This window comes from Lutjanus erythropterus, chromosome 18 (genome assembly GCF_056507025.1).
Source record: "Lutjanus erythropterus isolate fLutEry1 chromosome 18, fLutEry1.hap2, whole genome shotgun sequence".
Lineage (NCBI taxonomy): Eukaryota > Metazoa > Chordata > Actinopteri > Lutjaniformes > Lutjanidae > Lutjanus > Lutjanus erythropterus.
In genome coordinates this window covers 20672241-20685000 of record NC_139334.1, presented here as the reverse complement: position 1 = coordinate 20685000, position 12760 = coordinate 20672241, and positions in this window count along the sequence as shown.

The following is a 12760-nucleotide window of genomic DNA, read 5'->3' as shown; positions in this document are numbered from 1 at the left end:
GTTCAATCAGGAAGAACTTCTATTACGCTGCCTTCATTCACAACTTTCCTTTACTCCGCCTCTCTCCTCCTATTCCCTCTAATCAGCTGTTTGTGGGCGTTCACGTTTGTCTTTACCATCCATTCAGATTTTGCCACGGTCGCGATAGCCAGTCAATTTGCTGCTGCCAAATCTTTAAATCGCCTCTGTCTTTGCTTCATCAGTTGTCATTCAGTCAATCGCGTGACCCTCCTCCACCCCTCTCTCCTCCAGTCACTGGACCCAGGTAGCAGAAGATATTCACCTCGATCCTCCCTGACGCCCTCTCCTCCAGCCTTCAGGTCCAGGCAGCAGGAGTCCAGAGCCACTTCACCTCACCAGTCTCTGCTTTGCACCTCATCATCACCACCACCACCAGTGTCTAGACCCCGGGGGGGTTCTCTTCACTACAGCTTCATCACCCCCATTTATATATACATATTGTTTCACCTCATTGGGGTCTAACCGCCAAAGACTGTTCATGTTTCATATATCATGCATGTGCCAATAAACCATTTCTCTTTTACTCTTAGTCTCTCCTGATTGAAATGAGCCTACATACATATGAGCATACATTCATACATATGGCCAAACATATGACCATGCATACAAACATAGATATGACAATACATACATACATACATACATACTTATGATCATACATGCATACATATGACCATACATACATATGACCATGCATACATTCATATGACCATACATACATATACACATACATACATACATATGGTCATACATTTGACCATGCATACATACATACATACATATGACCATGCATACATATGACCATGCATACATTCATATGACCATACATACATATACACATACATACATACATATGGTCATACATTTGACCATGCATACATACATACATACATACATATGAGCATACATGCATACATACATACATACATATGACCATGCATACATACATACATGTGACCATACATACATACATACATACATACATACATATGAGAATACATACATACATATCACCATGCATACATACATACATATGAGCATACATACATACATATGACCATGCATACATACATATGAGCATACATACATATGACCATACATACATACATACATACATATGACCATACATACATACATACATACATACGACCATACATGCATACATACATACATATGAGCATACATACATACATATGAGCATACATACATACATATGAGCATACATACATACATACATACATACATATAACCATACATACATATGACCATGCATACATACATACATATGACCATACATACATACATACATACATACATATATACATACATACTTATGACCATACATGTATACATATGACCATACATACATACATACATACATATATACATACATACTTATGACCATACATGTATACATATGACCATACATACATACATACATACATATGACCATACATACATATGACCATGCATACATTCATATGACCATACATACATACACACATACATACATACATATGGTCATACATATGACCATGCATACATACATACATATGAGCATACATGCATACATACATACATACATACATATGACCATGCATACATACATACATGTGACCATACATACATACATACATACATACATATGAGCATATATACATACATACATATGAGCATATATACATACATACATACATACATATGAGAATACATACATACATATGACCATGCATACATACATATGAGCATGCATACATACATATGAGCATACATACATACATATGACCATACATACATACATACATATGAGCATACATACATACATACATACATATATATATAAATTCTTTTAATAATTCTTTTTAATTTAAAATTTAAAATGAATTGTGACTTCTTGAAGTTATTGAATATTTTTGCATATGTTTATGAAATAAACAATGTTCAAATTGGAAAAGGAACGTTCTTATTCACTTATGCACCATTATGGTACAATGTTGCCTACAGGCAACGAACCCCAAAAACTTCCAAAAATAAAAATAAAAATAAAAATTCTTCAGATTATGTTTATTTAGTCTATTTTGAGACATAAAAACACATTTCCCTCACTGGCATCATAATGTGTACCATAGAGGGATATGACCATACATACATACATACATACATACATACACATACATACATACATACACATACATACATACATACATACATACATATGACCATACATACATACATACATATGAGCATAAATGCATACATACATACATACATACATACATACATACATACATATGAGCATAAATACATACATACATACATATGAGCATACATACATACATACATATGAGCATACATACATACATACATACGTACATACATATGTAGCTCAGCGTAAGTTCAATCAGGAAGAACTTCTATTACGCTGCCTTCATTCACAACTTTCCTTTACTCCGCCTCTCTCCTCCTATTCCCTCTAATCAGCTGTTTGTGGGCGTTCACCTTTGTCTTTACCATCCATTCAGATTTTGCCACGGTCGCGATAGCCAGTCAATTTGCTGCTGCCAAATCTTTAAATCGCCTCTGTCTTTGCTTCATCAGTTGTCATTCAGTCAATCGCGCGACCCTCCTCCACCCCTCTCTCCTCCAGTCACTGGACCCAGGTAGCAGAAGATGTTCACCTCGATCCTCCCTGACGCCCTCTCCTCCAGCCTTCAGGTCCAGGCAGCAGGAGTCCAGAGCCACTTCACCTCACCAGTCTCTGCTTTGCACCTCATCATCACCACCACCACCAGTGTCTAGACCCCGGGGGGGTTCTCTTCACTACAGCTTCATCACCCCCATTTATATATACATATTGTTTCACCTCATTGGGGTCTAACCGCCAAAGACTGTTCATGTTTCATATATCATGCATGTGCCAATAAACCATTTCTCTTTTACTCTTAGTCTCTCCTGATTGAAATGAGCCTACATACATATGAGCATACATTCATACATATGGCCAAACATATGACCATGCATACAAACATAGATATGACAATACATACATACATACATACATACTTATGATCATACATGCATACATATGACCATACATACATATGACCATACATACATTCATATGACCATACATACATATACACATACATACATACATATGGTCATACATTTGACCATGCATACATACATACATACATATGACCATGCATACATATGACCATGCATACATTCATATGACCATACATACATATACACATACATACATACATATGGTCATACATTTGACCATGCATACATACATACATACATACATATGAGCATACATGCATACATACATACATACGACCATGCATACATACATACATGTGACCATACATACATACATACATACATATGAGAATACATACATACATATCACCATGCATACATACATACATATGAGCATACATACATACATATGACCATGCATACATACATATGAGCATACATACATATGACCATACATACATACATACATACATATGACCATACATACATACATACATACATACATATGACCATACATGCATACATACATACATACATGTGACCATGCATACATACATACATATGAGCATACATACATACATATGAGCATACATACATACATACATACATATGAGCATACATACATACATACATACATATAACCATACATACATATGACCATACATACATACATATGACCATACATACATACATACATACATACATACATATATACATACATACATACTTATGACCATACATGTATACATATGACCATACATACATACATACATACATACATATGACCATACATACATATGACCATGCATACATTCATATGACCATACATACATACACACATACATACATACATATGGTCATACATATGACCATGCATACATACATACATATGAGCATACATGCATACATACATACATACATATGACCATGCATACATACATACATGTGACCATACATACATACATACATGTGACCATACATACATACATACATACATACATATGAGCATATATACATACATACATATGAGCATATATACATACATACATACATACATATGAGAATACATACATACATATGACCATGCATACATACATATGAGCATGCATACATACATATGAGCATACATACATACATATGAGCATACATACATACATACATACATACATACATATGAGCATACATACATACATACATACATACATACATATATATATAAATTTTTTTAATAATTCTTTTTAATTTAAAATTTAAAATGAATTGTGACTTCTTGAAGTTATTGAATATTTACATAAAAACATAAAAACACATTTCTCTCACTGGCATCATAATGTGTACCATAGAGGGATATGACCATACATACATACATACATACATACATACATACATACATACGACCATACATACATACATACATATGAGCATACATACATGCATACATATGACCATACATGCATGCATACATACATACATACATACATACATACATACATACACATGAGCATACATACATACATATGAGCATACATACATACATACATATGAGCATAAATACATACATACATACATATGAGCATACATACATACATATGTACATACATATGAGCATACATACATATGAGCATACATTCATACATATGGCCAAACATATGACCATGCATACAAACATACATACATATGACCATACATACATACATACATACATACATACATACATACATACATACATACATACATATGACCATGCATACATACATACATACATATGACCATACATATATACATACATACATACATACATACATACATACATACATACTTATGACCATACATACATACATACATACATACATACATACATATGACCATACATACATATGGTCATACATATGACCATACATGCATACATACATACATACATATGACCATGCATACATACATACATGTGACCATACATACATACATACATACATATGAGCATACATACATATGAGCATATATACATACATACATACATATGACCATATATACATACATACATACATATGACCATACATACATACATACATACATACATACATACATACATATGAGAATACATACATACATATGACCATGCATACATACATATGAGCATACATACATACATATGACCATGCATACATACATATAACCATACATACATACATACATACATACATATGACCATACTTACATACATACATACATACATATGAGCATATATACATACATACATACATACATACATACATACATATGAGCATATATATATACACATACATACATACATACATACATACATACATACATACTTATGACCATACATACATACATACATACATACATACATATGACCATGCATACATACATACATACATACATACATATGACCATACATATATACATACATACATACATACATACATACTTATGACCATACATACATACATACATACATACATACATACATATGACCATACATACATATGGTCATACATATGACCATACATGCATACATACATACATATGACCATGCATACATACATACATGTGACCATACATACATACATACATACATATGAGCATACATACATATGACCATATATACATACATACATATATATGACCATACATACATACATACATACATATGAGCATATATACATACATACATACATACATACATATGAGCATATATACATACATACATACATACATATGACCATACATACATACATACATACATATGAGCATATATACATACATACATACATATGACCATACATACATACATACATACATATGACCATATATACACACATACATATGACCATATATACATACATACATACATATGACCATACATACATACATACATACATACATACATACATATGAGCATACATTCATACATATGACCATGCATACATACATATGAGCATACATACAGTACATACATATGACCATGCATACATACATATGACCATGCATACATACATATGACCATACATACATACATACATACATATGACCATACATACATACATACATATATATGACCATACATACATACATACATACATATATATTTAAATTCTTTTCATAATTCTTTTTAATTTAAAATTTAAAATGAATTGTGACTTCTTGATGTTATTGAATATTTTTGCATATGTTTATGAAATAAACAATGTTCAAATTGGAAAAGGAATGTTCTTTTTCACTTATGCACCATTATGGTACAATGTTGCCTACAGGCAACAAACCCCAAAAACTTCCAAAAATAAAAATAAAAATAAAATTTCTTCAGATGATGTTTATTTAGTCTATTTTGAGACATAAAAACACTCCAAACATTTTTTCCCTCACTGGCATCATAATGTGTACCATAGAGGGTTAATTGTGAGTTTAAGATAAGATGGTTATCTTTAATGTGCAATCTGATCCCAATCATTCTTGTATTGTTAGAAAGTCGGGCTGCAAATTATTGCAGTTATTTTCATTGTTACTTGATTAGTTGTTTGGTCTATACATTTTTTTACTTTTGAAAAGCTGTAATCTAAATGATGAATTATCAATTAGGGCTGCAGCGATTAAGGCAAGTAATCCATTAGTCAATCAAAAGAAAACTAGTTGCCAACTATTTTGATAATCAATTGATATTTTCAGTCATTTTCAAGAAAAAATGTCAAACATTTGCTGGTTCCAGCTTTTTAACTGTAGGGGTTTCCTGTTTTTGTCATTTATGACAGTAAACGAAGAGTTTTTGGGTTTTGGACTGCTGGTTGGACAAAAGATGCAATTTGAACACGTCACTTTGGGCTCTGGGAAATTGTGATGACCATTTTTTTTTCAAATGAGCTACACAATTAATCAATTTATCATGAAAATAATTAGTAATCATAAACTAATCATTAGTGGCAGTCCTATAATCAAGTGTTGCTGATTAATTGTCTGACACTGAATGAATCGTTTCAACTCTAATAGTTGAGTCAACAAACTGAACTACACCTTTAAAGAAAACAATGGTTGATATTAAATTCATTTATCATTGATTTTTAACATTTTCTACTTTAATGTTTAATGCTGGGAAGTTGTGTGTGTGTGTGTGTGTACATGTGTCTGTGTGTGTAATTGAGCTGAATCTGAGAGAGCACCTGATTTATCTGCCTGACTGCTGTGTGACGATGATCACCCCTAATGGTTGTCATTATAACAAATGACCTGATTACTGAAACTCTGTTTGGAAAACATATTGGAGACCCAACAAACCAGCATTAAATGGGACGCCGCTGCGTTTGACACTGTGACTTGTTTATAAAAGGCTTTAGCATGAAGCTTTAACTGCACAAGCGGCTGAAAAAATAATTCAGATTTTTTTCCTGTTATGAGTAAATCTGGCCCCGTTCTTCATAAATGGATGACTGAGTTATACATATAAGAATGTTGGATTTGATGTGGACTTTTTTCAGAGCTGGATTATAAGTCATCTTGAGCAAAATTACATATTTTTTTCTCTGGCATGTGATGCAATTTATCCATCTAGGTTGTTTTGATGTGAGTAGCAGAGTTTTGGAGATTTTGGCTGTAGAGATGTCTGCCTTCTCTCAAACACAATGGAACTAAGTGGCACTCGGCTTGTTGTGCTCAAAGCACCAAAAAAAAAAAAAAAAAAAAAAAATTACATTTGAAAAACTCAAAAGCAATGTCTCTTCCCAGAAATCATGACCTGGTTACTCAAGATAATATAAAGATACCTCCAAAACTCACGAACTCAACACCAAAACAATCTAGATGGAGAATACCACAATAGGCCAGCAGAAAAATGTGTATTTTTTAGGGCTGCAACTAACAATTATTTTAATAGTTGATTACTTGGTCAATTATTTATCAATTAATTGATTACTAGTTGTTTGGTCTTTAAAAAAATCTCAGAAAATGGTGACAAATGCTAATCAGTGTATCCCAAAGCACAGGATGACGTCCTAAAATGTCTTATTTTGCCCACAACCCAAAGATATTCCATTTACCAATAATCACGAATCAAAATAGTTGGCAATTAATTTAATAATTGATTAATAATCAATTAATCTCTGCAGCGCTAGTATTTTTGATATTGGGGTGAACTGTCCCTTTAAGCCCAAACTTGCAAAAGTGCAGCTTATCAACAGTTGGCTGGATCATGACTGCTGATTTACAATAAATCCTAAATATGAGGTAATTTTGAGACTAACTGACTTATTGTTTACACCTGTACCAGTTTGATAAGAGGGAATACAGTACCGAGGTGATTTACAGTAACTCTTACCGAGACTCTGACTCCGTGGACGTCAAACACAGGATAAGGTGGCAGGATAAGGAGAGGCATCGAGCAGGAGAGGCAGGTTGGGCATCAGAGAGGCAGCGTGGAGCCAACCAGACCAGAGCTGGTGCCTGTTGGAACAACAGAAATACAAAAAAGGATGCTTTTAGCGAGTTTTATATTGTTTATATTTACATTTTGAAGATATCTGTAAGAGTTTTTGCCGATTGGATGGCAAAAAATCTTACAGACCTCTGTTCTGGGAATAGCTCAGAGATGCCCTTACTGTTAATATACGTAGGAAAGCCGTACATCCTTTGAATGCCACGGGTCTCTAGTTTGTGGTTGTCAAGTTTCATGAGGCTGTGATTATCCCAAAGGTCACTGTAGGTCATTTTATACAGTGAAGTCAAATTTCTTGCAATGAAATGGCTACTGCTAAACACAAGAGCTTTCCAGTTATACCCGATTTACACAATTCCAATACTGTCATGCAAAGAACTTCATGGTTTTTGCCCAGAACTGGATGGGCTTAGCATAAAGCGGACACGTCTGTAAAGGGGAGACTCTTGTGAACCCATAGAACCCATTCTCATTCAGATATTTGGAGGTGAAAGGTCAAGGGACGCCTTTGAAAATGGCCGTGCCAGTTTTTCCTTAAAAACAGCCTAACTTTGCGGCGTTATAAAGCCTCCTTCTCAACAAGCTAGCATGACATTAGGTCTAGTTTCATATGATGGCGGCATCTTCACTCTAACTTTAAAAACTGAGCCCTCTGCAGCCTTTGAAAGAGAGTAATGTTAGTTGGGTGCGTGAGCATCCCTGTGAAGACCCTTCTGGGGACTGGGATTGCAAATTAGCTTTGGCTAGAACAGCTTCATTGTGTGGCTTTGATTCAATGCTTTATACTTGTCCATATACAAATAATTATTGAATTAAAAATGATGGATGTAAAGTAACCACTAACTATAGCTGTAAAATAAATTTACTGGAGGGAAAACTATATTTCCCCCTGAAATGTAGAGGAGTATAGGAATAAAATGGGATGAATAGGAATATATTTTTTAATACTGAAGTACCTCCAAATTGTACTGAAGTAGATGTCCTTGCTTGCAAAGGCTGTCTGTTTGAGCCAAGTTTAAAAGAGAGGAACTACTACCTCAATGACATATTCACTTAAAAAAAACATGAAACTCTTATAAACTGATTAATTTCAAATAAAAAAGGTGCTTTGAAGCAGCAGGTACCTTGACCAGTTCACGGTTGAGTGAAAGAAAGCACAGAGACAGACTGTCGTTCAGAACCACCGGATCAAAGTTTAAAGTACTTCAAAATCTAACTCCTTTTTGTTCTTCTTCTCATGGCGCATAATGGCGATAATATAGGACATTTTTAAATAAATTTCACAACAGGTGTGACAAAAAGCAACAAAGAAAAAAAACAACAACTTTCTCACGTCTTTGGAAATGACTGTAACTCCCCTTCCTTTTCTTTGCTGTTGCTCTTTGTACGTCACGTCAAGATTTATTTCAGCATTGATTGATGGAGTGACCCGAGCACAATAGAGGACGCCGCATTGTGTTTTCTTTTTTTTCGGAAGATATTTCATTCTTAAACGCGGAAATGGGGATTTTTCTTTTTGCACCCCCTTTTTTCAGGTGTATACCTCGCTTGTTTCGGCTCTGTCCGTCTCTTGCTCATAGACTGGAACCTTCTGAAGGGGCCACAATGTGCTGGGAAGGGGAGCACTTGAGCTGCAGCGCTGTGGATGGATGTGGAGGCTGAGGGGAGGGGGGCTGCTCATTGTTCCCCAGGAGCTTTTGTCTCAGACACAGTCCCCTTATGAGGGTTAATGAGGACAAATTGGTCTGAGTGTAACAAATGGATTATAGAGTCGGACAAAAGGTTGTATTTTGTGGGCTGCGTTCGCTGGGATCCACCCATCATCTGCCCATTGAGCCGAGCGCGCTGACTAGCGTCTGCATGAAGTGGCTCACTAAATATCTCATTATCTTTATCCTGTCTGTTTTATTGCATGAGCGCATTATGCGTGCAGCTTCCTACAGTGAATTTAGCTAAAATGTAAAGTTTATATCACAATAATGCAGCTTGTAATAACCTGGCTCATTTCCTACAGCTTCTGTCAAGATTATAAAGTCAATATGTCAACATTAGTGTCAGTGGTTAGGGCTCCAAGGTTGGGTGGGCATAGTGTACCCTTTCAAATTAACAAAGAGCCACTTCCTCATTGACTCTATGTAATTCCTGCCTGTCAATCAGTCCTCCCTCTGCCTGATTTCTTGTTATTTTCTTGGGAACCTCGGTGAAAAAAGACACAGAGGTGTTCCTTGTCCTTCTTGTGAGTCCGCTTGTATTTTTTGGTGGGGTCGGAGGAGAGGATTCATATCCATTCATATCTCACAAACTCTTAATGGGCTCCAAGCCCTCCAAAAAGAAAGCTCTTTCCTGTGACTAGTCAGCTCCAGTCTTTATTCATCTGTGGCTCCGTGTCAAAAAAGACTGTTGCTCGTTTGTGCCCTGAACAATGAGGAACAAGGCTAAATCTCTAGCTGGGAACAAAAGACAGAAAACAGGCTTTTCACTCTGCAGAACATTAGATTCTGACACATTTTGCCGTGGCAGTTTTTTCCTCACCCTGAGTGCTGTGGCTCTGGTCTTTTAAAGAGACCACCTGTTGGCAACAAGCCTGTTCTTCATTACAGACAGGCCTATTATCACAGGATGAGGAGCGCCACAGGCTAACTTTTTTAAGTTAACCCTGCTGCAGTTTCCAAAGCTGGCCGATTGGGAAACAAATTACGTATTACCACTGGAAAAATCTATTTCTGCTTGTAATTTTGTATCTTGTTTTTGAATAAGGGCTGTTGTCGGCGTAAGAATGATGTGCTTCATTCCTGCCCTTGTCACAAATGTCACAAACAAAAGGGGCTCAGATATAGGCAGCTTGGATGTTCTGTAACTACACATTTGGGGCTGAATTCATATGCATTGTTTGGAGGAAACCCAAATGTACTTACTGTAAAGTTGTTGATGGAGGTCTCGTGTTTTTCATTCAATTATTTCCTGCATCTGGAGGGTTTTTATTGTTCTTTCAAAAGCAGATTTGAGCAATTTTCAAGCCCACAAACATTAGCATAACTACAGCATGATAATGATTTTCACAACAGTGTGTAAAATAAAAGTACTGTAGGTGGCAATACGAAGCAATCAAGTGCATTCTTTGGCTTTGAATTGGACATGATAAACACAGACTGACGGGAGCAAGAGTGTTTGCTTTATTTTTTTTTTCTTTTGGGGTCCAATTCTGTGAAGATTTTAAAGAATGTTAAATAATTTATGGTTTTTGTGACTCTGGAAACCTACAGCTACACCACAGAAATACAGAATGAAGTTACATGTCTCATGAATAACCTCCGCTGGGAGTGTGGATAGAAAGCACAAAACGTGCACACAGGGGAGACTGGGGGCTGCTGTAACACACTCAGTTCCTCCGATCAGAAACAAGCTAGAGTGATGACACTTAACCTGCACATGTTCAGTAGGATTCTCTTGCTACCTGTGTAAAAAGAGTGGGATCATTTGACCTCAGCAGAAGTTTTCAACAATAAAAATATTTTGAGGTACGAAAATTAGTTTTTTTTTTAATGTACAGTATTTTTCCTCTGATGTCTACAGTTTGGATGACCGCACATTTTAAATTTGCATCAATTTTATCTCTAGGTTACTGTTTATAAATTAACATGAACAAATTATGCTAACGTAGTTGTTGCTAGCTAGCATATGATATGTCATCACGGCCGCAAAATTGGAGGCAGTTGTAGCCCTGAGCCACGTGGCTCACTGTGAGCAGCTTGTTAATCTGTGCTGACAGACTTTTCTGTTAGAAAATTGCCTCCACCACTGGTTGTGTGTAAAAGGGATCTCTAGAACTGCGCACTTTGGAGCCACTTTTAGATATTTGTGTCTCAACAAATTTGAAGGGCATCAACAGTCATACAAGAATAACACCATGACTAGTTTTATTGTCTTTATCTGTTTCTAAATTACTTTTAAGTACTTTACATATGCACTCTCAGACTATACATAAAGACAAACATAAGCAATAGTGCAATCTCACAAATCTAGAGTTCCCTTCTAGATATGACCTGTAACACACTGACTTAAACAAATTAAATTTAATACAGTATTACAGTCTCATCCTTATTAGTGAAAATGTTTTGATTGTATTATTACAATCATTCTTGACAACTGGGACAAAAATGTATTTTTAAAATGGGGTTTGATTTTGACTCTTCAATTATACTGGGAAAATCTATTTTAAAAGATCAATCTTTTGGCTATTAAATCTTA